At 38.1% G+C, this 24505-nt stretch overlaps 1 protein-coding gene across 1 annotated transcript in view; it reads left to right on the forward strand.

Annotated features, from left to right (window-relative positions):
* Positions 1 to 24505, forward strand: part of POU6F2 (POU class 6 homeobox 2) — a 186730-nt gene that overhangs the window by 131690 nt on the left and 30535 nt on the right. The gene's annotated exons all lie outside the window — the stretch shown is intronic.

The raw sequence follows: 24505 nt of genomic DNA on the forward strand, positions 1-24505 counted from the left end.
TTGTAACAGTCAAATAATACTATCATTTAAGAACATTCCTTGGAAAACCCTTTCCAGAAGAATCTGTTTTGACAGACCTTCATATTAATATATTGAATTTCTGCTGGGTGGAGTCTGACTCTCTATTCTCCCCCCCCCCTTTAAAGTTTCGCTGGGCTGAATACGTGTATTTCTGCTGTTTGCGGGAAGAAAAGGGCACATATTGTGAGAAAAGGTTGGTTTTAAGAGAAGATTTTTTTTTTCCCTTTGGTTTCCTCTCCCCACAGCTAAACATCGAGGAAGCTATTTGTTTAATTACCTCCCATGTGAATTTGAATCAAAAGAAAAATAATTCTCTTAACACACTTTTGCTGACTGAGTTTTTATTTTACTGTACTATTTATCTAACCTCAATTTTAGCCACAGTGGCATAAATGTAAAAATGTATGGATCAGACTCTCAGGTCATGCAAATTGGTAGTTTCATTGAAATGGACAGGGGCAGACAGTGAGGCTAATTATACCAGAACAATACCAAGCTAGTCTGTTCTGTCTATTTTAGGCAGTAATCACTGACAAATTTTTGATATCCACAACTGTGAAATCCATATCCACTTTTTTTTTTAAAACAGTGAAATTTAAAACAGTTAGCATCTGCCACATGGAAAAGTGATATTTGATTAGCCTGTCATAACAGCAAGAAGTTCAAAACCACTGTGGTGCCACCATATTTAAGGGAGGGAATCTAACTTTCTCACACAGGATTAAAAAAAAAAAAAGCAGGATAAAGAAGATTCAGAAATTAATTATCATAAAAAACAACCATTGCAAAAATGTTGCAAAAACACACTGTGACCACCTCACAACCAGCTTGTACAAAGAGGCTGGCTTTAAAGTAGAAGCACTACCATTTTCCTCCAAAGCTCCAGGAAAATGAGTAGTAGTAAGGAGTAATTCAAGACTAGCTGATGAGCTGAAGTGAAACTCTAGTAGAGAGACTCTAATATTCCCAAAAATACTGCCAGGACATGGGCAGATATGTTAAATAATATTTGTTGCAAATAGGGAACTGCAAGGGGATCACTGTTATTTGAGAAAAAGTGTGCAAATTTTCCCTACTGCAAAACACATACAGGAGCCATATGGGATCACAGCTGAAGTCTCCAACCAGATACCAAGGAAAGGATAATTGTATGTTGAAATATCTTTCACCCTGAAAATAATAAGCAGCTATCCAGAAAGGTGTCCAAACTTTATTTCATCTAGCTTACAGCAAATCTTACTTTGACTTCACACTTCATATTTGTAGCCTATTGCCTGCACCTCTGTCAAGGTACTTTCAAAAGTAACTTATGTACCTATAAGAGCCTGAGTTTACTTCAGTGTTACAAGTCTTGGTGCTTGAAGGCATGTCTATGCAATGTAATGGAGCATTGCAAGCTAACTCCAAGATGGTTCATTTATATGCCTCAGACAGTGCCATACTAGCACAGATCCCAGAAGCCAAAAACCTCAGTAGTATGGTGTTATGGCTGTATAATTAATTCTGCTTCTCAACAAGGTGACATAGGATCTAGCTCATTAGTTACTAGCTCTGGGGTCTTGGTAGCATGCTGTATTATGTGGAGGAAATATACTTTGAAGAGAGACTTAAAAGCCTGAAGCATTTAGGTACTTTTGAAAATGTTATTCACTAATCTAAATTAATTATTTCAAGTCAGAAATACAGGACATACCTGTCCTTTTTATCATTGCCTGCTTAATTACTTTTGCATGGAGAAAACCAAACTAACTACTAGTTCAGCTTACCTACCGTTTTCATGAAAGCTAACTAGTAACTAAAAGAAGCACCTACCACTCCTATAATCTGTTCATCTTAGCACTGTGAGGCTTTCATAAGCATGGCAAATTTCATTGTTATCACCAGTGACACACATCAGAGTCAATGAAATCTTTCTGCTCTATGGAGGTTCTTACACTGCTCTCCTTATCATCATATCTTATCACCTTCCATTAACGCATTAAGAAACATGACTAGTGACTGTCACAAATCGGTCTTCCTCCCAGGAGAAGCTCATAGAATTCAGTCACACGTTTGATAGGGGTATTTGGTTTTGTCTGTCTTTGTTAGGATTTTTTTTGTTGGTTTCACTTTCCTTTTAAGGTTTTGGTTTCACCTGGATTTAAAAATCTTTGTGAAGGGCTTTCTCAGTGATGCATTTTCTTGTCTTTGCATTAGAAAAAGGCAAATAACAGAAATGTACTTGAATCAGAATGTGGTGACCAGAGGTGATAAAACCAGGAATGTACCTCAGCTACTGTTGGGATTTGTTCCAAGTCCTTGATCTTCCCCTGGAAACAAACTCTGTTGTACACAGAGGTTTGACCGTTATTATCCTGGAAGACTGAATTTGGCAGTTTTAGCTTTCATCCAGGAGCATTAGGTGGCAATTTCAATTGCTGGAAACCAGACCACAGAACTTGAAGGCAAAGGCCTAGAAGTTGTTCTAAGTTCACTGAAAATTCTTTAAGATGATGTAAACAGTGGTAGACAGAGTTGATGTGTGTAAATCGTACCAAGAAATGTGCTTTCTATATTACTGACATTTTCCAAGCAGTGTTAAGTGTCATGCTCAGGAATATTGCATTGCTGCATGCCTTCAGGAGTTGACAAAGTTGAGAACAATTTAAGGCCACTTCATCATCCAACTAGAGATGATGAAAATCCTGCTGTATAAGACATTTACTTTAGAGAGGGATCCAACACTATTCTTAATTTGGGATTTCTCCTCTAGATTGTCCAAAGCTTCTTACGAGGGAATGCTCTGCACACTGGAGTATAGGAAGGCTGTAGGTAAGCAGAGGAAATAGAGGACCAAATCTGAGAGTTTGTGAGTTATCTTTCCAGATGTGCCTCATCATTTCGGGAGGGGGGGAGAGAAAATTAAAAACACCAAAAAAGAAAACCCCAACCAAACAGTTCTTTGTGCAACATGCAACATGGTGCTTATTTTTACTCAGATTTTATTTAATTTGTCCTCTATATATATATGTCAAATGTTTTTTTTCCAGTGTCGCAATTTTACTTTCTGCTCAAGTGGCATTGATATCAGAAAAAAGAAAACCAAGAAAGGCTATTTGGGCAAACGGGAAAAAAGCCAGATCACTCTGTCAAAAGTGGAAGTTAATGTAAAATTATAAATATTTAAGGTCCTTGACTCACTAGTGAAGCACTGATGTTGTTTTGGGAAGGTCTGGAATTTCTTAGAAGTCATAAGTCTTCAGGCAAAATTGAAGGCCATTAGGCTTTCTTGTTGGGCTGCAGTCTTGACATCTGTGACAATGTCTTAGAGATACAGGTGAGGAGAGGAAATTTGGGACTACTATTTGCAGAGTAGCCAGTATTTGTTTTGAAATCCAAACAGATGAGAAGTCCAGATATTTCAGCAATGTCTTGTGAAGATTTTGAAAATGAAAATATGTCTTCCCTAAGCAGTCTTCATATGAAGAGGAGAAAATTGCAGTAGTACTTGACTAACTCATTTGTTAGTAAACCAACAACTGAGTTGTATTCATGTAGTGTTCATAGTGATAACCAGACAGATGCAGACCCATAGGCTTCTACATGTGGACCTACAAGCTTCCAAGTAGCACAGTGAACAGCAGTCGTCCTGTAAGAAGGATTCTCTGTCTTCTGGTTTGAATCTAGAGTATTGCAAAGAATTGCACAATGTCTTTTCCTATGTGTTGCATCTGTGAACAGTGGCAGGGAAAGTTCAAGCAAAAAAAATCACAGTCCTAACCATGAATGGACACTCAATCTATCTTTCTAAAAGTATGTCTTGGTTTGTCATTTTTCTTCAGATACTGACAGTGTTAGTCTTCAGCATGTATGTATGCAAATGGCCCAGATATCAAAAAGAAAAAAGGACTTTGAAATATCTATGCCAATGTTATTAAATATATATGATTTTTAAAGTACCTTTTTCACTTAAACTTCCTTCTTTACACATTAATTAAATATTATCTCTAGGATAAGTATCTCTCATAGAAGATTAATGTATTATTGTCACATAATAATGGAAGAGAATGTCAGAATCTCTTTCCTTAAGCACAAAAAAGAATTTATTAATATAAAGAAAACACTCATAGCCCTTAAGCAATTCTGTCTCTGCTTTGTAGAGAACCTTTTCTACTCTCCCCTCATGTCTAGCTTCATGCTAGAGATTCAAGGAAGCAATACATATATCCTGCCAGTTTAAAAATCAATCCACCTTTCAGGAGATAATTTAATATCAAGACATGATGTACCCAATATCCAAATATACATTCATTTTAATGTTTGATGCATCAAATACTCTGACATAGCCAAGTTTCAAAATAAATGGTTTGTTTTAGAGGTTGGATATGTCATATTAGCATCCACCCAGCAGATAGAGAAATAGATCAGAGAGTGATCAGGACATCAGGGAGACAGTTTAGAGAGAGATGAGAGAGGCCAGGTACATCTTGTAATGGTAAAAAAAGCTAGCTAGCAAGAAAGAAACTGTATAAATAGGTCATTGCAGCCCAGCTGAAAAAAAGTTAAAATTAAACTTGTTAGTCATCGTCTCCAGAGGCCTAATCCACTCCCTTCGTTGCAGGCTGTGGATTAAGCTGAGATTTGTCTTATTTGATAGCACAGATAGACAGACAGCCTCAAAGTGAAAAGATGATATCAGGCTCATGCAGCGCGCTAGCTTTGAGGGGGAATTGGCACCATTTGCCATGCTAAACTTTCCCTCCTCTTTCCTTCTCAATTCTTTTTATTAACCTTAGCTTGTTGTCACCAGTCCTGGTTTTGCTGTTTCGGTTCCTTCCTTAATTGGAAGCATAAAACCATGTGGAAACAGGAGTACGGATGAACAAACACCTGGTGCCAAAGTCAGTGACAAATCCACAGACATCCCAAGGTATCCAATTCCCTTGTTCCTTTTCCACTTCCCCTGTGTCTACAATTTTCATTTTCTTAATTTCTCTGGCTCTTTGCCACACGCTGCATCTGGGATGCAGTTAGTTAAATATAGGTCTTTAGTCCCATTTTAGACATTGTACCACTTGGCCTCCTGCGGCCAGTCCAGAAAAATGCTCTTCCCTCCAAGTCTTAGTGCCACATCCTGACAAAACCCTACAATATTTCAAATAGAGTAGATGTCTACATTTTTTTGACCGAATTGCCACCCACTTATGTGAACACATGCATGTGTGTAAATGAACATGTACACAGCTGAACACAGGCTTACCTGGACCTTCATGCTTGTCTCCTCAGGAAAGATAGAAGTACCAACAGGGACCCCAAATTAAAAATATTTTAATTACCTCCTTGAGTCACACTTCTGTCTCTGGGATCTGTTGAACCTTTATTCTGGTGACAAATGAAAATAAACTAAACCTTCTCATCTTGGCATGGGAGACGTCGTGCTGCTCTCTTTTACCTCAAATCTGTCACTAGTGTAAATTTAGAAGTGTGTAATCATGACCGTACACAGGTCATAACTGTCTGTAATCTATTAACTAGGCCTGTATTTTTCTAAGTGTTCAATTTATCACCAAGATATAAGTATTAGCGAATGACTGCAAAGTGGGAGTCAAAGGGTACTGTGTGTTAACACTCTATCCTTTCACTGCTAGGAGGTACCATGTAGACTGGTAGTAATGGCAGCTCTGCACAAGAGGTCAGAGTGAAGTATTTAAAAGGTAAAAAAAAAATTGAGGTTTGTTAGCAGAACTGCATGGGAAAAATTTCCCAATCCCTGCCCACAGGATGGCACAATCTGCGTGGTTTTTGATGTCTCGCATGTTGATGAACATCACCTCCACAGCCCCCTCCGAAGTGTTGGGAGGTGACTTTCATTTTCAGGTGTTTTAATCACATCTTCTGTGATCTGCACTATAGATGTGCTAATTTTAGTTGTACAGATACTGATGTGTGGGATTTATATGTGCAGTCTCTTACTATTATTGTTAGCACCTACAGTGTACCACTCTATATGTTTAAATCTATATGTTGTTCTTCTGGATGATCTATGTTTGTACCCAGGAGTGTCTGTCGTAACTCCATACACTGAAATGTCCCAGCCATCACACCTACTGTTCACGTAGAGACACTCGTAGGAGCCAGTCACCTATTTTTGCTCTCAAGTAGCTACATGAATTTGAAAACAGAAGTTGTTCATGGGCATTGTTGAAAGACACTCCTTTAGCTAAGACAGAAAGTCTAAGAATCTATGGGCACAGAGCATAAATAAATCATAAGGTCCCCACCTTGGAATGAGACTAGCATGTAATTGGCATTGGCAAAGAACACCACGTTCTTGTCTACCACGTCAGAAAATTTTTGCCACATCAGCCAAGACAAAATCCTGCCTGGAGACTGTGATTAAATATTTAATGACTGCTTAGAAAAGTTAAGATTTCAATTTTTAAGTTTTTTTTTCACAAAGGTCTGAAGAGAACAAAACTACCTGATGCTCAGTTCACCAGATACAGAAAGGCAAAGGAAGCCCTGATAGACTTCAGAGATGAGAATCATAAGAGCTGCCTGAAAATGTTCTGGAATTGCAATCAAAGTCGATGCTTTTATCAGAGTATAATGGGGTGTTGGAAGGGAGTACAGGACAAAATCTAGACAAGCTTTTTACCAGCTTCTCAGTTAGGGTAATTATTTAAAATCTGAATGTTAGACTAGTGACCTAGAAATACTGTTAGTAATATATGGAAACATTGGCCTGTTCAAATACTTTTGTGCTTCTGTTACATACAACGGTGAATAGTTAGAGCTCTGTTACATGGAAGTTCTTAACCAACAATCTGTTATGTCCTGTATTCTGAGAATAAAATGTGACAAGTAAGTATGCTACAATAAAAGCCCTTTTTTTTCCTGAATACAGAGAAAAACATACATGTTAAATATTACTGAGTCGAGCTCAAATTCTCATAACCTGATCCATCAATGGAAAGGAGCCCTCCTAAAACCACTTACTGAGGCAAGTTGTACCCTTGGCTCCCTCTTGCCTTTTATTTATCCTTTAAGTCATATGCAGTGAAAAGAGGGAACAAACATGAATGATGCATGCCTGATTCACTAAATCACTATGGACTCTGGCAACAGCAGAAATGTAGAAATGTTTAAATCGGCCTCATACTCTCCAAGAAATGATGCAAAAGGAGGCCTCAAAGAACACAGACTGAGGGGAGATAAATGAACATCATGTCAAGAAGGCAATTTCTCACCAAGTTTGCACAGAACATGGAAATTTGACTTCCAAGAGATGGTTAGGGAATCTTTCTAATAAATCTTCAGTCCACAGTCATTGCCGCATAGCTGTGTCCTTTTTTAAACTTACTTTTTAAGAGCTGTGTAAGTTATACCCTCCCCAGTGAAATGTGTCAAGATATTACCAGTCAAGTTGAAGTAGTTTAAGTGAATCATCTCTGTCTCTGCGTTTATGTTTGTGATAGACAGGGATGGTCAAACAGGTTTCATTTTATGCATGTGTTGAACAGCTTTTCAACCAGTGAGGTCTTCTCAAAGCTTTGTCTCATTTTAATAGTAACTCTCAAAGGGAGGAAAAAAAAAAATGGTTGAGCCTTTTCTGTGGAAAAAGCGTCTGTGATTTTTTTTTTAAACATTTATTTTTTAAATTATTTTATCCTCCTTTTTTGTACAGCTGAGATACTCAGATAGTCAATAAAAAGGCAGCTGTTTTCCAAATGACTTAGAGGCTGTAGGTCAATGTTAGAATTGACTTTGGTCCTTGGCAACATCCTACATCTCTTGAGACTCCTGACTTTGAATTCATTTTCCCTAATTTTAATGACATGAAACCTGGCTTAGGCTGCCTCAAATCTAAGCTAGTTACTTAGTGTTGTCTGTTGTCACTGAAAGAAATAGGTACTCTTGAAGAATAAAACATCTCGCTGATCTCAGGCATGCATTTTTAGGCTGAGATGAATCACCTTGCAGAGATTCCTCCCTCTCTGCATTGACTAGAGAGAGCTTGACTGGCAGTCTACAACTGGACTTCTAAAGTTAGGTGGCTAACATTAAATGACATAAATTCCATCCTTAGAATACCACACCCCAGTTATTTTTAATGGGATTTTAGTCCTTTTGATAATGTTGTCTTTAAGCTCCCCATGGCAGTCACAGGAGTTTTAACTCAGACCCTGGTAGCAGCTGATGATGGCCGTGCAGAACTCAGCACTGGCTCACCTGTCTTATTTTTGGGATGAGTCTAGAGGCAGTCTTCAGTTTTTGTGGAAAATTGTACTCCTGTTTTCCTTGCTTGCTGCTTTGTGTTTCGTGAATAAATACAGAAGCAGCATCCCAGAGACCAAGGTAATGGTATCTGTTTGAATTATTTAAAATATACTTAATTTTACTGATACTTTAACTAAATGATGGATAGCAATGTCAAGGGAGGGTCTTTCGGTTGAGTATCTTTTCTTTCAAGTAAGATTAAGTATTCCTTCTGTAGGATGATGTTATTTAAAAATCAGTTGTGCATAAATTAAGGCTTTGTGACTCTGAGGTTCTTTTGGTTAAAAAAAAAAATCTTTGAGCCTGAAGCAGGGAGGAAGAAATCTCTCCCTTTGACAGATTACTTTTTACATTTCTCTGGGTGTTCACCCTGCTGTTTTGGTTAGGACAGAAAATGGATGCACTAAATCCTCAGACCACAGGCCAGCATAAAAGTATTTCCAGCACAGCTCCAACCAATGGATGCCACAGATGTCCTGAGGGAGTCTTATCACACAAGAATTTCTGCCCTAAAATATAGCCTAAGTTGCTTGTGTTCAAAAAATCTCAGCCAAACTGATCAACAGCCTTTTGATTATTGCCAGCTTTACCAAATATTATTTGAATTTGTATTTATTACCAAATATAATGTATGCTTAGAAAGGGAGGCACATCCTCTAATTTGATTCCCAATATTCTGCTTTTGCTCATAAATGAAATTCAAATGTTGCTTATGGAACTTTCCTTATTTTTTACCAACGAAGAGCATACTTTAGTCTGTATTGTGGATGGCGTCATTACTAGCCTATCAAAAAGCCCCATAAGAATCAAACAGCCTTTCGACCCAGGGCTTGACCCACTGACTTCAACATCCATCGCAGGACTTGCACTGAGTGCATGGGACACGAGATAAGGTTCTTATTACAGTGTCACTTTAATAGCAACTCAAAGAAAGAAGTTGCTGTCTCCACATTGCACCTCTCCAGCCAGTCTTCTGCATGGGAGCTGTAGCTTCTTGTCAATTAACTCACTTTAATTGGTTTCTGTTTCTTCTCTGTCTATGACCCTTTGGCCTTGCCTGCTGCACAGCGCTGCTTATTCTTAAGCACTGGGTTTATAGAAACTTTCTATCAAAATCATCCCTTTGGAAGGGAAGATATGTGATAAGGAGTTTCAATACTTGTGCTATCTTTGTTATCTCTTGTGGATCACAATAGAACCTGAATCATCATAAAATTGCACCATAAGTTTGTGTTTTATATGATGAACATCTGTAGAAAAAGGAAAAAGGAGCCGACAATTCTCTGATTCTGTATCTTTAAAAAAAAAAAACCACAAAGGAAAAAACAGCCATGATTGTCATGGGTAATAGTGCAAATTGTTCATCTCTAAAAAAAAAGAAAAAGCAACACAACTTTCTTAGGTATAAACTCATCAACATAATTCTAAAGCGTTATGGTCTTTGTTGTAAAAAATAAGGAATCCTGTGGTCTCACCCTAAAAAACATTAAAAAAAACATTACTGACAGGAAATTGAAAAAGTAATATATGTCTGAATGAATATGACAACTTTTTTCTGATAGAGCAGATAGATAAATGTCATATACAAGTTTCAAAATACATTTAATTTTGCCACCACAATGGATATTCTCTTCATAAAATATATATGAATCAGGTTTGAATCATAAAACATGACTGTGATAAACAAATGCATATTTGATAACTTTTTTTTTTTGAGATGCTCATTTCTTTTTTGAGGTTATTTGTTGTTTACACATCTTTATGTTTTCATTTCTGATTGAAGCAGCCTGGGTGACAAATCTTATGCACGTTGAGCCTGGATGAACTTTCTTTTTAATCTGAGAAATGGGTTCCTTTTCGTTTGGGGGAGGGTCGAGGGGGAAGGTGAGGGAAGGAAGGGAAGGCTGGCAGATATACAGCCTCTTAACTGTCATGTTAGACATCACTGAGTTTTCTGAGCATCATTCAAGATAGGATGACGGACGAGAAATGCATGCAAGTATATTTTAGAGCACAGGAACTGGAGGAAGAATCACAGTAGACAGAGCACTGTCTTTTACGTTTTATCCCACTCAGCAGCAACTCTCAAACTAGGGGCCAGGTTGTGTGTGTCCCAAGAGGTTAAAAAAAGACTCCCTGTTAAAAGCTATGGAGTAAATGGAAGTTTTAGGCTCTCAACAAATGGATATAGCTTTGGGGGGAAAGGTAAAGAAAGGAGCATCCTTTTCTTTTGTATTTTTCAGTCACAGATTCACTGGAGAAGCAGAAGGACTTTAATCTGTACCAACTGAGCATGCCAGCATATTACCTCTCCTGACAAGATGAGGGCTTCCTCTAGCTTTTCAAAATAGGGACTACCTCAACCCTTTCTTTCTCCAGTATCCAGCATATCAGGCTTCCAGTCCTTGGCTGAGCTCTTGGAGCCTGCCCTAGTGCCAGTGCTCTTGGAGACCTTACCAGCAATGAATGCAGCAGGCTCTAGAGAAGGAAATCTATTATGTATCCAGAAGCACTCCTCAGGATTCTAGTGTTGCATTTGAATCTTGCATTTGAATGTTAAAGAGTGAGGTATAATTACATTTTACTACCTCATTTATCAATCTTTTAGAATAAATTCCTGCAGTGTTGTGAGCAGAACTGAATGACATTTTTTTCACCACTGACTTCTGATGGAAAAATGGCATTTAATCTAAATATAAAATGTGTCATTGTGACAAATTTGGTTCAGTAAAAATTTAAAGTACAGTGTCTGGATAAGACTCATATGTCTCATTTTTACACGTTCTTTTTGAAAATTTGGTGGGCTTTTTTCAAGTTTATAAAGCTTAAAAGGAATATGAAGTATTTCAGTTTTGATCAGAAGGGCTCAATCTACCCAGAACAGTTTTTTCAGGTTTTTTATTTCACCTTAAATTTAGCTTAAGTTCCATTTTGAAGCAAAATCAAAAATTAACATAATTTCCCACTTTCTTTCCAGAACTACTCATGAGTCATCCTCTTGGTTTGCATGGGGCTGCTCTATTGTGCAGAACAGGTTCTGTACGAACAGGGGAAAAGAGAAAGGATCCCTACATTTTTCTAGCTTCAGCTGAAACCAAAGTCTGAGATAGCCTGTCAAAACCAGACCTTGGCTATGCAGGGTACAAATTAGCCTGACACTATTCATAATTTAAAAAGAACTACGGGCTGCAACTACACCCAAACATCAGCCTGTGCCTTGTTCAAGTCCCAGGGGCCATTGCATTCAGGTCAGTAGATTTACTTCTGTTTTTTATTAGTAGAAGTCAAATCAGAACAAGGCCTGATAATATTATGCAAGTGTAGCTCCAAACTAAGATGGAGTCCAGAACTGGCAATATTATCAAAGAAAGAGAAGCCCAGAGATGAAATCTTCCTAGAAAATGTTGCCTGGCAGGTGGCGGCAGAACCACAGCAGACCATTGAGTGCAGCAGAACCAGTGAACCATTGAGTGGAGCTCAATGGCTCTTGTAAATGAGTTCTGGGATTCCAGTTATTCAGTCTGCTCCTGACTCATAAGATCTACACTGTGATACAATCCAGGACAGTTTTCTTCCCCTAATATTGAGGGTGAAAAAGATACAGCTATTGTGTATGTCAAGATCAAATATGTTTGCATGCTAATGACTTCACCTGAGTCAAGCGGTGGGGGGGAAGGAACCCATTGTGGCCTAAGAGACTCAGTGGAGTAGGATTATGAACCATTAATATTTTTTTGTAGTCTTTAGTACACTCAGTTTCACTATTTTAGGATGTTGTGCTATCTTGGCAATTAATAATATTTCTTTTCTGTCTAGCTTCTTCCTCAAAACTTATTGGCACTGTTCTGGTATATTTAAGCATTCAAAAGGATCAAAGAGTTTTCATCTTTTAATGCATTTTACTGTGGTGTGCTCTGCACAGGAAGAAATATTGATACTGTTTCAAGGGCAGTTAATATATTCAGTTCTGTCTCAGAAATGAGCACAATTCCTTGACTTATAAAATTGAAAATCTGCCATTACCCACAATTAAAATGTTCCATATACGAATTATACTGTGGCATTTGCACTTCACTCATGCTCTTCTGCTGTATTTCACATACACCAGGGAATCTTCTCCGCTATTGCGCCAAGATTTAATAAGAAGTGCTTTACAGAGGGTTCGTATTATTGAGACTTCATTGTCGTTTTTTTTTTTAAATGTATTACAAGGACATTTGTAAGTACAATATGCATTTTGACAATACTTAAAACTAAACTAAATTTTGCAGTTGCTGTTTCCCCCTTTCATACCAGCTTTGTTCTCCTTATGGACAGCGTGTCCTGGTTTCAGCTGGGATAGAGTTAATTTTATTCCTAGTAGCTGGTATAGTGCTGCATTTTGGATTTAGTATGAAAACAATGTTGGTAACACACTGATGTTTTAGTCATTGCTGAGCAGTGCTTACACTAAGTCAAGGACTTTCCAGCTTCCCGTGCTCTGCCAGGCACACAAGAACTGGGAGGGGACGCAGCCATCACAGCTGACCCCAACTGACGAAAGGGATATCCCACACCATATGATGTCATGCTCAGTATATTAGCTGGGAGGACTTGGCCAGGGCGGGACCATTGCTTGGGAATACACTGGGCATTGGTTGGCAGGTGGTGAGCAATTGCATTGTGCATCACTATTTTGTATATTCTATTGTTATTATTATGTCCTATTAAACTGTCTTTATATCAACCCACGAATGTTAGGGTTTTTTTTCTCCCCCGTTCTCTCCCACATCCTACTGCGGGGGGTGTGAGCTGTGCGGTGTTTAGCTGCCTGCAGGGTTAAACCACAACAGGGTTAAAACATTTTTAGTCTTATTAACTAGTATCTTGCTCCATGAGTTGATATTGGGGAGGCTACTCAAAGTAAGGCAAAGCCTGAATGAAGGAAGCACTATCTGACTGTCCTTACTAATAGTTTTAAATTCTCATACACTGAAGATACCTGTGGTTAAGGTTCTGTGGTTTCTTCAGGCAGTGAGTATAGTACATCATTCCATAAGGAGTCTTTTTGCTTCATTTGGATAATTTCCACATTAAGGCATTACATACCAGGAGATAGAGGTGGAATCTGGCCACGTGTGAAAAGGCAAAGCCAAGCTGTGGAAGTGCTCTGGATGTTTATGGAGAGGAACATCTGGGGTAGTGAAAGAAGAGAAGGGCTGTAGCTGTAACTGTAAATGATGTCCTCTGAACTTGGGAAAGATCTGTTTATTCAGAGCAATTCATTGAAGTCCATTGACACCTCAGCTGCCACAGTGGCAAGAGTAAGTTGTGCAAAACAATAGCTCTAGGGAAATATTTAAAACAAACTGTTAAGCATAAGGGTCTCTTTTAGTATTGTCATTTCATTTTTTTCCCCAGCTTGTAGCCATGTTCTTAAACATTCTCCACAGTGTGTAAAAATGACCTTAATGTATTTTCCTTTTGTATTGAGAATGCTTCAGTGCTGATGAAGGTAAAGTAGCAACCCCTTAGTTCTTCCCTCCAGAACCTGAAATCCCAGTAAATTTTACCAGAAAATGCAGCAGTATTATCCCACTTGCAAGCCTTGGTAGAGTGCATCATAGTCTTCAGTTATCTTAACTAAGAGAATATTACATAACAAATGTTTTTGATGACAAATAGGACTGTTGCTATTTATTGTCTACAGCACCACCATAACCATGGTAGGAATACTGTGCTAAGGCCTCGTTCTAACATAGAAAAAAAATGATGGCCTGTCCAAAATAGCTTAAAATGTAAGTGTAAGACAAGTGACAAATATACAGATGGAGAAGGGATCCTGGAAACAGCTGATCTCTGCCCTTATCCTCCCCCTTCTCTAGAGTCAAGGAGGTAAAGGAGCCCCTCACATTTGGTCCTCTGCAGGTCACCATGGCAAAGAAAAGGAAATCTTTTTAGAACTGATACAGCAACAACATGCAAGGTTAGAAAATGTTCAAAGTGTCTGTGACTGTCCACCTTCCACAGAAATGGCCTCAAGGATATGGGCTCTGCTGCCAGCAGAAGAGAAAGATTAAGTAGTTTGACTTCATATCAAAATACATAAAGAGAAATTTCAGTATGCCTGTATCAGGAGCATGTTGCTTCAGTACAGTAATAATGGAGGTGCTAGAGATGGGATGACCTCAGGTCCACTGTTGCATTTAATAAGAAAATCATAGTTATTTAACTCTTCCTTAAGGAAACTTATGGACCAGCCCTGAATGAAACTGATAATTAAGCTGCGTGTTCTCCTCACAGGTTCATAAAATGCAGTCTCTTGCTATGTCTTCCCAAATTTGAGACTAATTTAGTTAGATTTAACTGTCATTTTTGGAGCATTTGTTTGGTTAGGAACATCTTGAGCATATAAAAGTAAATTGATAGCCCTGAGAAGGACTCGTATCTGTATATAAACTACCAGAAACAAATGTATCTTGGCCAATGGAAATGGGGCAGTGATGGAATGATGGATATTCATCTCCAGGTCCACAGACAGCTACCTCTGGAGTTAAGTGCCATTGCATCAGGAGAATGTTTTGTCCTGAGAGAGATGCTAGGACCAGTTATTTGTGGTAGATACCATCACATATACTCCGTATCTGTATTACAGAAGTTATTATAACTGTGATTTGTATCGGGTGGTGACCAGAGTGGAAATTTAACTCAAGCTGTTAAGATGTGAGCAGAACACCTTTCTTTCCCTTCTGTCTGTCAGCTCAGGTGAAATGGCTTAATGATGCATTTGATAATGTGAGATACTTTAGCCATTGCGCTTTCAAGCAGTGAAGCATACACTCCCACTACTAACATTCAAGAAAAGAACCAATTGAGGGTATTTTCAGTGAGATAGCCACATTGCCATTAAAAAAACCCTACCTTATATGGTATCTTTTCTTGATAACTCTAAGGTATCCTTAGAAAAACTAGTTAAGGCTCACAGGATTACTGGCAGGGAGATAAATAGTATTTATAAGAATATATTACAGATGACTGAATGGAGGACTGGAATTTTAGTGACTTTCCAAAGGTGAACTGATCAGCAGAGCAGCATGCTGAACCAGCAGCCATACCAAATTTCACAAGGTAAGAAGAACTAAGTCTGGCTTATATTTGGATGGCAAGTTTTCAAGGAGGCTTTGGTACTGGAATGAACAACCAACGCTCTTTCTGATGATTGTGCGACAAAGAGAAGTTATATTTGATCTCAGGAAGAGTTTTTTTTCCTAGAGAATTCAGATCTAGAAATTTAGAGTCATGACAATTTTCCATCCAAGAACTTGCATATGACCCATCTAAAATTTCCCATCTCCTTTCAGTGAACTGAATTTTTCCTGCTTGTCCTGAACATCCGTGTAGTTGTGCTGCACTATAACAAAATTCCACTTTATAAACTGGAATATTGTTTTCCATAGTGATAATCCATACTAGGGAGGTAATCCAGAATGGTTTGTTCCACCATAGTCATACTGGTGATTAGCATTGTGGTTCGTTCTCAGTAGCCTGAAACTCGCTTGTTGAAGAAATGCACGCACAGTAAAATTTAAAAGTATTTCAGTAGTACATTTGTCTGCCCAGGTGCAAAGGTTTGCACTTATTCACCTCAGCCTTGCCGTGAGCTTTCGTAGCCTGTCATGTTAAAAATTACAACTCATTAATTAGTAAGACAGTTTTATCTTATATGTAACTAAAGTCCAGATAATCTAAAATCATAGAAACAACAGGTAAAGAAGGGTATGACTTTGTATTTAAAAGAATGTCGTGTTGCACAGGTGCAATGTTGAACTAATGGGTTGACGGGCAACTACTATGTCATTGCATCTGGGCATCAAGCTCAAGATAAGAAACATTATTTGAGGAAATACACTTGTATAAAAATAATGTTGAGTATCATTGTTACTGATTGATTGCAATATCTGTTAGCCTTCTTGTAGTGAATTTTGGCTAAATCTGAAATGATTGAATGAATCAGCATGCCTAACTAATTTCACCTTTGAGAGTTACAGACTGAGAAATCTGATGATCTCTGATAAATATTTTATATAGTGTATGTAATTTAATAGTGAGGAGATGAGAGTAGATTATTCAAGAATATATTGACGACCTAGAAATTCTTTGACCTGTAATCTAATTAATCAGCTGTGGTCCTGAAGATTGCATCTGAAGATTGTTTGATGGTTAGTGATTTCAGTCCAGTTTATCATGGAGAAGTGTCCAAGAAAACACACATTGGCATTTCAAAGAGACAAGTCAAGGCTAGAATAAACCGTCATTAAGCCTTCAAAGTCATTTGGCCAAAATACACTCCTTTTTCCTCAGGAAATTTCATCAGTGAAAATTAAAAAGAAAAATAAATCTTTGAGGATTCCAAATGTAACATATATGTGCAAGACCATAATACCTGTGGTGGAATAACTTTCCCAGGAATGGCAACACAAGATAAGGCAGAGACATCAGTGACTGCCTACTGAAGGCAGTTAAGAGCATGCATCTCCTTAATCTAGCTTCTTGCCTTTGTGAAACAAGTTGAAAGGAGTAAGTAGAGAAAGAAATAAAAATAGACCACCAAATATTCTTCTGCTCGCCCAGACATAGACACTGACAATAGTGTGTATGATCCCTTTTAAAAAAGGTTAATACTACAACTTGAAAAATTAAACTAGCACTACTTCAGTAAGAACTATTGCTGCAGTAGAGAACATTACCTTGTTCATATCTGCGTAAGATTATGTCTCAATAGCAGCTCTTATTTAAAAGCCACAGGATCAAAGAACAATTACTAAATCCTGCCTCATTCTGGCTCCTGACCTCTAGAGAGCATCTCTGTATTAGGCTGGCACAGTGCAATACAACACAAGGTATCAAAACTACTTCCAAACAAGCCAATAATGTCACCATAGCATGGAAGCAACCTAATCACATTGGCCTGCATTGTACTTGGCCTAATTAGGCTTGCTGAGAAAGGGCAATTTGTTTCCCAAGCTAGCCTTGAATAGCTTGAATAGCTCAGCATGGCATGTATTGCAAAGCTTAGAGATGCCTACATTTTCTTCTGCTGTGTGTCCAGTGTTAGATTCTGATACGGCTGTAAGCAAGTCCACTCAGTATGCTATGAGGGAGAAGTAGCAGTAAATATTTATATTAAGTTAATGCCCAAAAGAGACAATCCTTGTCCTAATTTTGTTACAACAAATTAATTGTCCAATTTTGTTACAACAGTGCTGGCTGTTTTGTCTTAACAAACAAAAATATTGCTAAAATATTTTACACAAGTCATCCATCAAAGAATTTTAAATAATGAACACTTTCATAAGAATCTAGCTAGCTGATTTTCAGAAATCCTTGGGATGTGTAAATCTAATTAAAATCAACAGGTGCTTTGCTCAACTCAGAGAACTGTGACGCCTAAGGGTTCTTGCCCCTGACTCAATTCTTGATTTTAAAAGGAAGCTAAATCTGATAAGTAGATTGCTTAGACAGAACTGTTTGGCAGACACTGAACATGATTTTTAATCTTTAATTTGGTAATTATATATCTTCAGATTTTTGCAGTGAAGAAATATTATATTGTGCTATTCAAGATGTTTGATAAAAGAGACACTCTTTTTCTGACTGTATACATGCCCCTCCTAACAGAACATAACAGTATGTGCTTGAGAAAAATTTTACGACATAATTCCTACAGTGATGACAAATAAAGTCCTGTATAGTTTGTTGTTACTATACAAACATTATTTTCTGAAAAATAAAGCACTGAGAAAGTCAGGCAGAATGCCAGACTCAATGTTCGATTATGATGCTTACAAACAATACACCATCCAATATATTGTATGATATATGAACAATACTTAACCTTGAAAATTATAATTCCTTACATGAAATGATGACTCAGAAGTACAGTTTCAAAGCTGCCTCTTTCTAGTATCACTATCTGATGCCTTGTTCTCATAATAGCGTTTTGTTGTGCCATTTTTTTCAGTTCTCATCAGGAGGTGCAAATTTCCTTTGCTGCATTACAAGCTTTGCAAAAATTAATATTGCTTTTTCGTCAAAAGGCACAGGCAGCCTTAGCCTCATCCTGTCTTGAGGTTCAAGAACCATATTGTCATTACTCCAAAGAACTAGAGGGAGTAGCACTTCCTTCAGAAGTGGTCTGCAAATGGAGCTTGTATTCATGCTTCCAGTTTTTCAATGTGTAGATTGGTAGCATATATAGTATAGTGTACATAAATGCTGGGTTTATTGATATTGGTGTATTATAAATTATAAATATATATAAAATATAAAAGTATATGTCTCTGTGTTTATGATTTATATAGGTAGTGTGCATATATATGTGTGATGAAGAGAGGGGCAGCTGCATAGAGGCTAAAGAATCCTATGCGGATTCTCATTGTTCTGTCCTTTCCTCACTCATGATACTATGATTTTCTCCTTAGGTCATCTCCTTAAAGTAACTCATGCTGATACAGTAACCATACAAGAAGAAACATACCTGTGAACAGAAGCAGCTTCTGAAGGCAAATTTGCAAAACTATAGAAAATGAACCAGACCATACACATTGTCCTATGTATTGTAGGTGGTTAAATTAGCTTTTGGGCCTGTAAAACTAGAAAAAATTAATTTAAACATACCAGCACTGTACAAGAGAAGCCAAAGTGAGCTTTAATTTCAGATTATAGTCTGAGGACTAGAAAATGAAGCTGAGTGAAGTAGATTTAAATCAGCAAACATTAATTCAAATAGTGATTTTTTTGGCTCACTTCATAACACTTAAGACTTTCATGCATTCTGTTCACAGATTGAGATGCTAAATTACCTTATGTGTATATGTTGGCTTGCCTCATTTTAGTGAACAATTTTTTCTATTGCTCCTTTTACTTTTTCTCCATTATTCTGTTTCATTTTTATATTATTATTCTGTTGTTCAAAACTGAATAATTAACCTTCAAAATTTAAAGTGTTGTAACATTGATAAAATCAGAGACACGTTCATTTTGATGATAGTACTGAAAAAACTTAATATTCCCTTTTCATACTTAAAGACGTTTTTCAGATGAAATGGCACTATTTCTTTATGTCAGCCCTGGCTGACAGTAGAAACAACCTAGTGTAGTCAGTCTTTGATTTTACTTAGACTTTTCACAGCAGAAGCAAAGGCAGTTGTTGAACCATCTATTTGGCTACAGTTTGTAATATTACTTTGGTTGTGTGAGGAAAACAGTGCACCAGGCAGCATCCCTGCTGCCAATGAGGGGAAGGGGAGAAGAACTTAATAAAAAGAGTTGTATACTTCATTTTAGAGTATCATAGTAACTTCTCCTAATGTCAAAACACAATTGGTTTATTAGGAGCCACAAGAAAAGACTCACTGCTGGGAAATCAGCAATTACCCCTTCATACACTTATGCAAAATCTGGTTTTATATTTGCAGCACAAATGGGGCTACAATGAGACATTTATCCCCAGAAGTTCTGAGCAGTCACTCAGATTCTGCCTGCAGTTTCACCCTGTGAGTTACAGCCAAATAATCCACAAAGGCAATTAAATATGAAGATGTGTTTTCAGTCAAGAAAGGATAACAATGGAATTTTTTTTTAATGTTATTCTTTCTTAACGATCAGTTGTTTAAGTGATAATTTTTAAGGGTTCAGATATTTTTATTTCATTTCAAGAAAATGTCATTCAAGGAGAAACCTTTACTGATCAAGGCAAGGGACCAAAATCTGTTTAATGGCACAACAGTGACTAGCACTTCAGTGTATCAGTGCTAGGACATTGCCCTGTCACTGGGGGTAACACAAATATTTCTCGGTATGCTGAGGGTTTGGGATTTTTTTCCCTCCATGATCAGCTCCATTCCTTGGGATTTTACTTTCACTTTAATTGTGTGCTTATTCCTCCAGTGCAGATTAATTTACAGTTTGCAGGACTATGTAGGCAAAGACTGCTGAACCCACAGACGGTATGTAGGAGCAGATCAAGAAATTAACTTCAGATGCAAGCCAAGCCTTACAGTTCTATTTCATCTGAATAACACTTAATCATGGAAGTTGTCTTGGCAATGGCAGATTCAGGTTGTAAGATTTGAGAGGCCTGATTTCAGATATCTTGAAATCCTAGGATGCTAAAACGACACTAACAGATTAATCAGTGGAGAATATTCAGGTGCTCCTAAAGATCACCCTGAATTTCCTTTGCAGTTAGAAAGAAATAATTGATTCTTGAAATGTAATTAACATTGGGAAGCATAAAAAACTAAATTAACATCAGTAAAACCTGCTCTCTGAGCACCTCAAGATGCAATTGCTGTATCTATTAATCAATAAACAAAAATGAAAGAATCTTACTGAATATTTGTAGTGAAAATCTGACTCCATTAAGGCTTCTGGCAAAACTCTGTCACTTGAACAGGGCCAGAATTATGGTATTAGAGGTGTCCCAGAGCCTTGGCTCTGTAAAAAAGCTGAGATCTGAATTCACATTAAATATCTTGGTAGGTTTTCCAATGTCACATCTGCACTACATTTTGTGCCTATATCTGTAACCTGAACCTCAGACAGATACAACCAGGTGTAATTTATTTTAATCCACAGTGCTCTGCAGATCACCGTGCCTGACTCCCTTAGCGGTTATGGAGCTTTGACAAGGGAGTCCCTTGAGTTAACCCTTGGACTTTCAGAACTGTTCGTTGTTTTGCATACGACACCTGTTTTGCAACTCCTCTGTGAATGCTTAGTACTTGCTTTCAGTTGTATGAGGTATAAAAGGAATCATGAAAGTCATGTGCCTAATGTAAGAAAACCCAAAACTTCTTAAATTATATATCTGTAGCATGAGGACTTTTAGGGATGTGTTTGTCTTCTCAGGAATGTGTTTCATAGGTGGAATTGTTTATGAATTTGAGTCCAAACATTGACAGAGTAAGAAGCCTCCTGCGCTATGTCTCAGAGAAGTTGTGGATGCCCCATCCCTGGAAGGGTTCATGGTCAGGTTGGACAGGGCTTTAAGCAATCTGATCTAGCAAAAGATGTCCCTGCCCATGGCAAGGGGGGCTAGATGATCTTTCAAAGGTCCATTCCAAGCCAAACCATTCTTGATTGTATGATTCTCTAAGCATCCTGTGGGATAAGTCCCTGTCATATGCTATTCCTGAACTGTCCTTGAATATAATCTGAAATAACAGCAGTTGCTATAAAGGAGCAATGCCTCCCCACTAAGGAAATCACTGGCAATTAAATAGTCTGTACTGTGGCATGCCAGTGTCTCAAGCCTGTGGCATGGTCTTGTTTTATTTCTTCATAAAATTTAAACCGTCTTCACAAAGTGATACTTTAACAGGATGGATTAGCAGGGCCCAGGATGGGCTTTCTCACCAAAATTAGAGGAAGAGGGATCTGGCCCAGCATCAGGACAGTCACACAAGGTTTGAGGAGGGGATCCAGTTTCAGTACTCCTCCCTAGTGAATATTTTACTTATTCATACAAAGCCGTGCAGTGTGAACCAGGGAGCTGTTAAGTTATTTGGGAAAGGGTACTTGCAGAAGGGGAAACTTGAAAGGGAAACCTTGAATCTGGATTCAGCCGTACCAAAAATGCATGCCATAAACAGTAGCCCTATTGGCTAACTAGAAACAAGTGGACAAGTGTTTTTAACCAGACAAGATTTTACTTTTTTTGGAATAAAATGGAAAAAAAAAAATTGTGAAATCTCACTAAGTTTCAGAAAGTGGGAAAACTCTTTCCCATTCTGATTTACCCTTGGGTCCTATGGTAACATCCCTGAGGGCACTTGTTCATTTGTACTTCTGGAATACCTCTCCCAGCTGTATGTTTTCCCTGCTCCATTTCTGGCTGTGTGCATGTACAGCACGCCATGTACAGAATGGTGTGTGACACACATTAATACATATAGATAGCCTTCTACTTCTGACCTTACAAACTGTCCACTTCAGCACTGTCATTCTATAAAATGTCCAGCTGCAGTCCCAGAAATGCATTTTAAATGCGAATGCAAACATTCTATTACTGATAACACCAGCGCAGCATTTTTTGCTTTGCTGGGATTAGGACCTTGATAGTTAAAGTTACATTGTAGTAATGACACTCCAAGGTCGCGTCCTTTACTGACATGGCAAAGGAATGAGAAGCCTTTGCTATGTTTCTGCTGATAAAATTAAGAAGAATTATTCCTTGTGTTTTGTGAAATATGTTAAAAGTGAAAGAATATATTGGTGACCCATAAATATTTTAGGTTGCCAAAAGCTGGGAGAAATTTACATGTTGCTCTGCATGAAAATTGTATTTAATTCATACTGAATTCATACTGAAAGTCAAATTTTAGAAAACATTCTGAAATCTGATAATCATGTAAATAAATGCCTCCCTCCTCAGTGAACAGCCATCTTCTCACCTGGACAGTAAGGCAGCTGCAGTTCAGCTAGGGACACCTTAAAAAAAAAAAAAAAAAAGTATTGTGATCTGCAGAGGGAAACTTGCAGGCAATTCCAGCTTAGAAGGCTAACTCTCCAAATCACAACCTCTGTCTGAATATGCTCCATCATGCTTCACTTTCATGCTCTGTAAAATGGAGGTAGTAATCTTTATTGATCTATCTACCTTTTAGGAATGCATTAAGGAGAACTTAAATGATATCTTTACAGTGTTTTGAACAGTTTTGATATATGCAGCTCTTACAATACAGCTTAGTAGGTGGGCTTGCCATTTTACCAGGGCCTCCCACAGGACAGCTGTCCTGCTTTTCTTTATGTTCTCTGGTCTTCCCATTCCAACTTCTTCTAACTGGGCAAATTTGGTAAACTGATGACGACTTCAGCACTTACCACTTGTTAGCTGAGCTGTCATAACTAACCAAGTGCACCCTTTTCGCTCAAGGAGTAGGTTTAATTGTCATGTGCTTCACAGTTGAGCCTACCTAGAGGCACACCATCGGGCTGTGACTGCCGAAGGAGCAGTCACTCCTTAGGACTCCAACACTTGATTGAGTCATATCTTAGCCTAATGAAGGAAGAGGGTCATCCTCTATTAGAGCCTCATGCCTGTCCAGCTATGCCTGAGTTAGTTGGATGTCACTGCATGATGCTTTCTTGAGGATGGATCTTCTGGGTTGTTTTGTATCACCTCTGGTGATCTAAATATAGAGAGGTCTGTGCAGATCCGCTATTCTTCACAACACAGTTCATACATGTATCCTTTTTGTACCTTTAGCAAGAGATTCAGAGTTCTTTCTTTAGTTTTGTGCTCTCAGAAAGTAACTTAGTGGTCTGCCCACAGTGTTACTGATGTTTTCACTAAACAGTTATTTTTGAGCTAATTTTACACTGTATAGTACAGTTCCCATTGATAGAATATATATTAATTGTTGAAATCAACAGGAACTTCATATGTTTGTTTTGGAGACAAATTTGCCTTCAAGTTTTAGAAACACTTTAGCCTGTTTTGTTGAGGAAACTAGTCTTATGGCTAGTGTTGTCTATCCTTCTCTCCCTCTCTGCATCCCTCCATCTCTCCATACCTACCTAATGGCTTTGAAACAGCTGACCAATTTCAAGAAAATTTATCAGAAATGAAGAGATATAAAGAGATTATTAAGCTCCTAAATGACATGAGAAGCAGCAGATAAGCTGAGGAAAGCTGCCCAGTTACTATCCCCACTGAGGAAACATAGGGAGAATTCAGCCATAGTCCATGCTATTTCTCTCTACACCTTGGTTCGTGTAGACCCACCAGCCAAGTGGGTTTACACTAGTCAATGTATGTGATAAGGGACACAGGGTAACTGGGATCATGCTGGTGGGGGACCACAGGGTGGTCACCAGGTAGTTCACAGACTTCAGGATGGGTGCAGCAACTTTGCCAAGGTCCCAGCTACTTCATCCAGTGTGGTAGATAGTGAATATAGAGAGGAAGAAGCAAGGCTTCTGGAGACGGAAGAGTGGAAATCTTGCTATGGGATAGATGTTTTCTGGGGAGCTATGATAGAGAAAGTCAGAGGAGACATGGTGAAGAAAATGGTGGGGGGGAGTTTTTATTTTTCCTGTTGCAATAATTCTATGATTCTAGCTTCATTTGTTGTTGTTTGGAAAAAAAAAAGTTTGGTTTTATTCACAAGTTTAATCAGAAGTTTGTTTCTGTTGCTCTAATACTTGTAAACAAAGTCTTCCAACAACGTACCTTTCCTTC

Source organism: Phalacrocorax aristotelis, chromosome 2 (assembly GCF_949628215.1).
Source record: "Phalacrocorax aristotelis chromosome 2, bGulAri2.1, whole genome shotgun sequence".
NCBI lineage: Eukaryota > Metazoa > Chordata > Aves > Suliformes > Phalacrocoracidae > Phalacrocorax > Phalacrocorax aristotelis.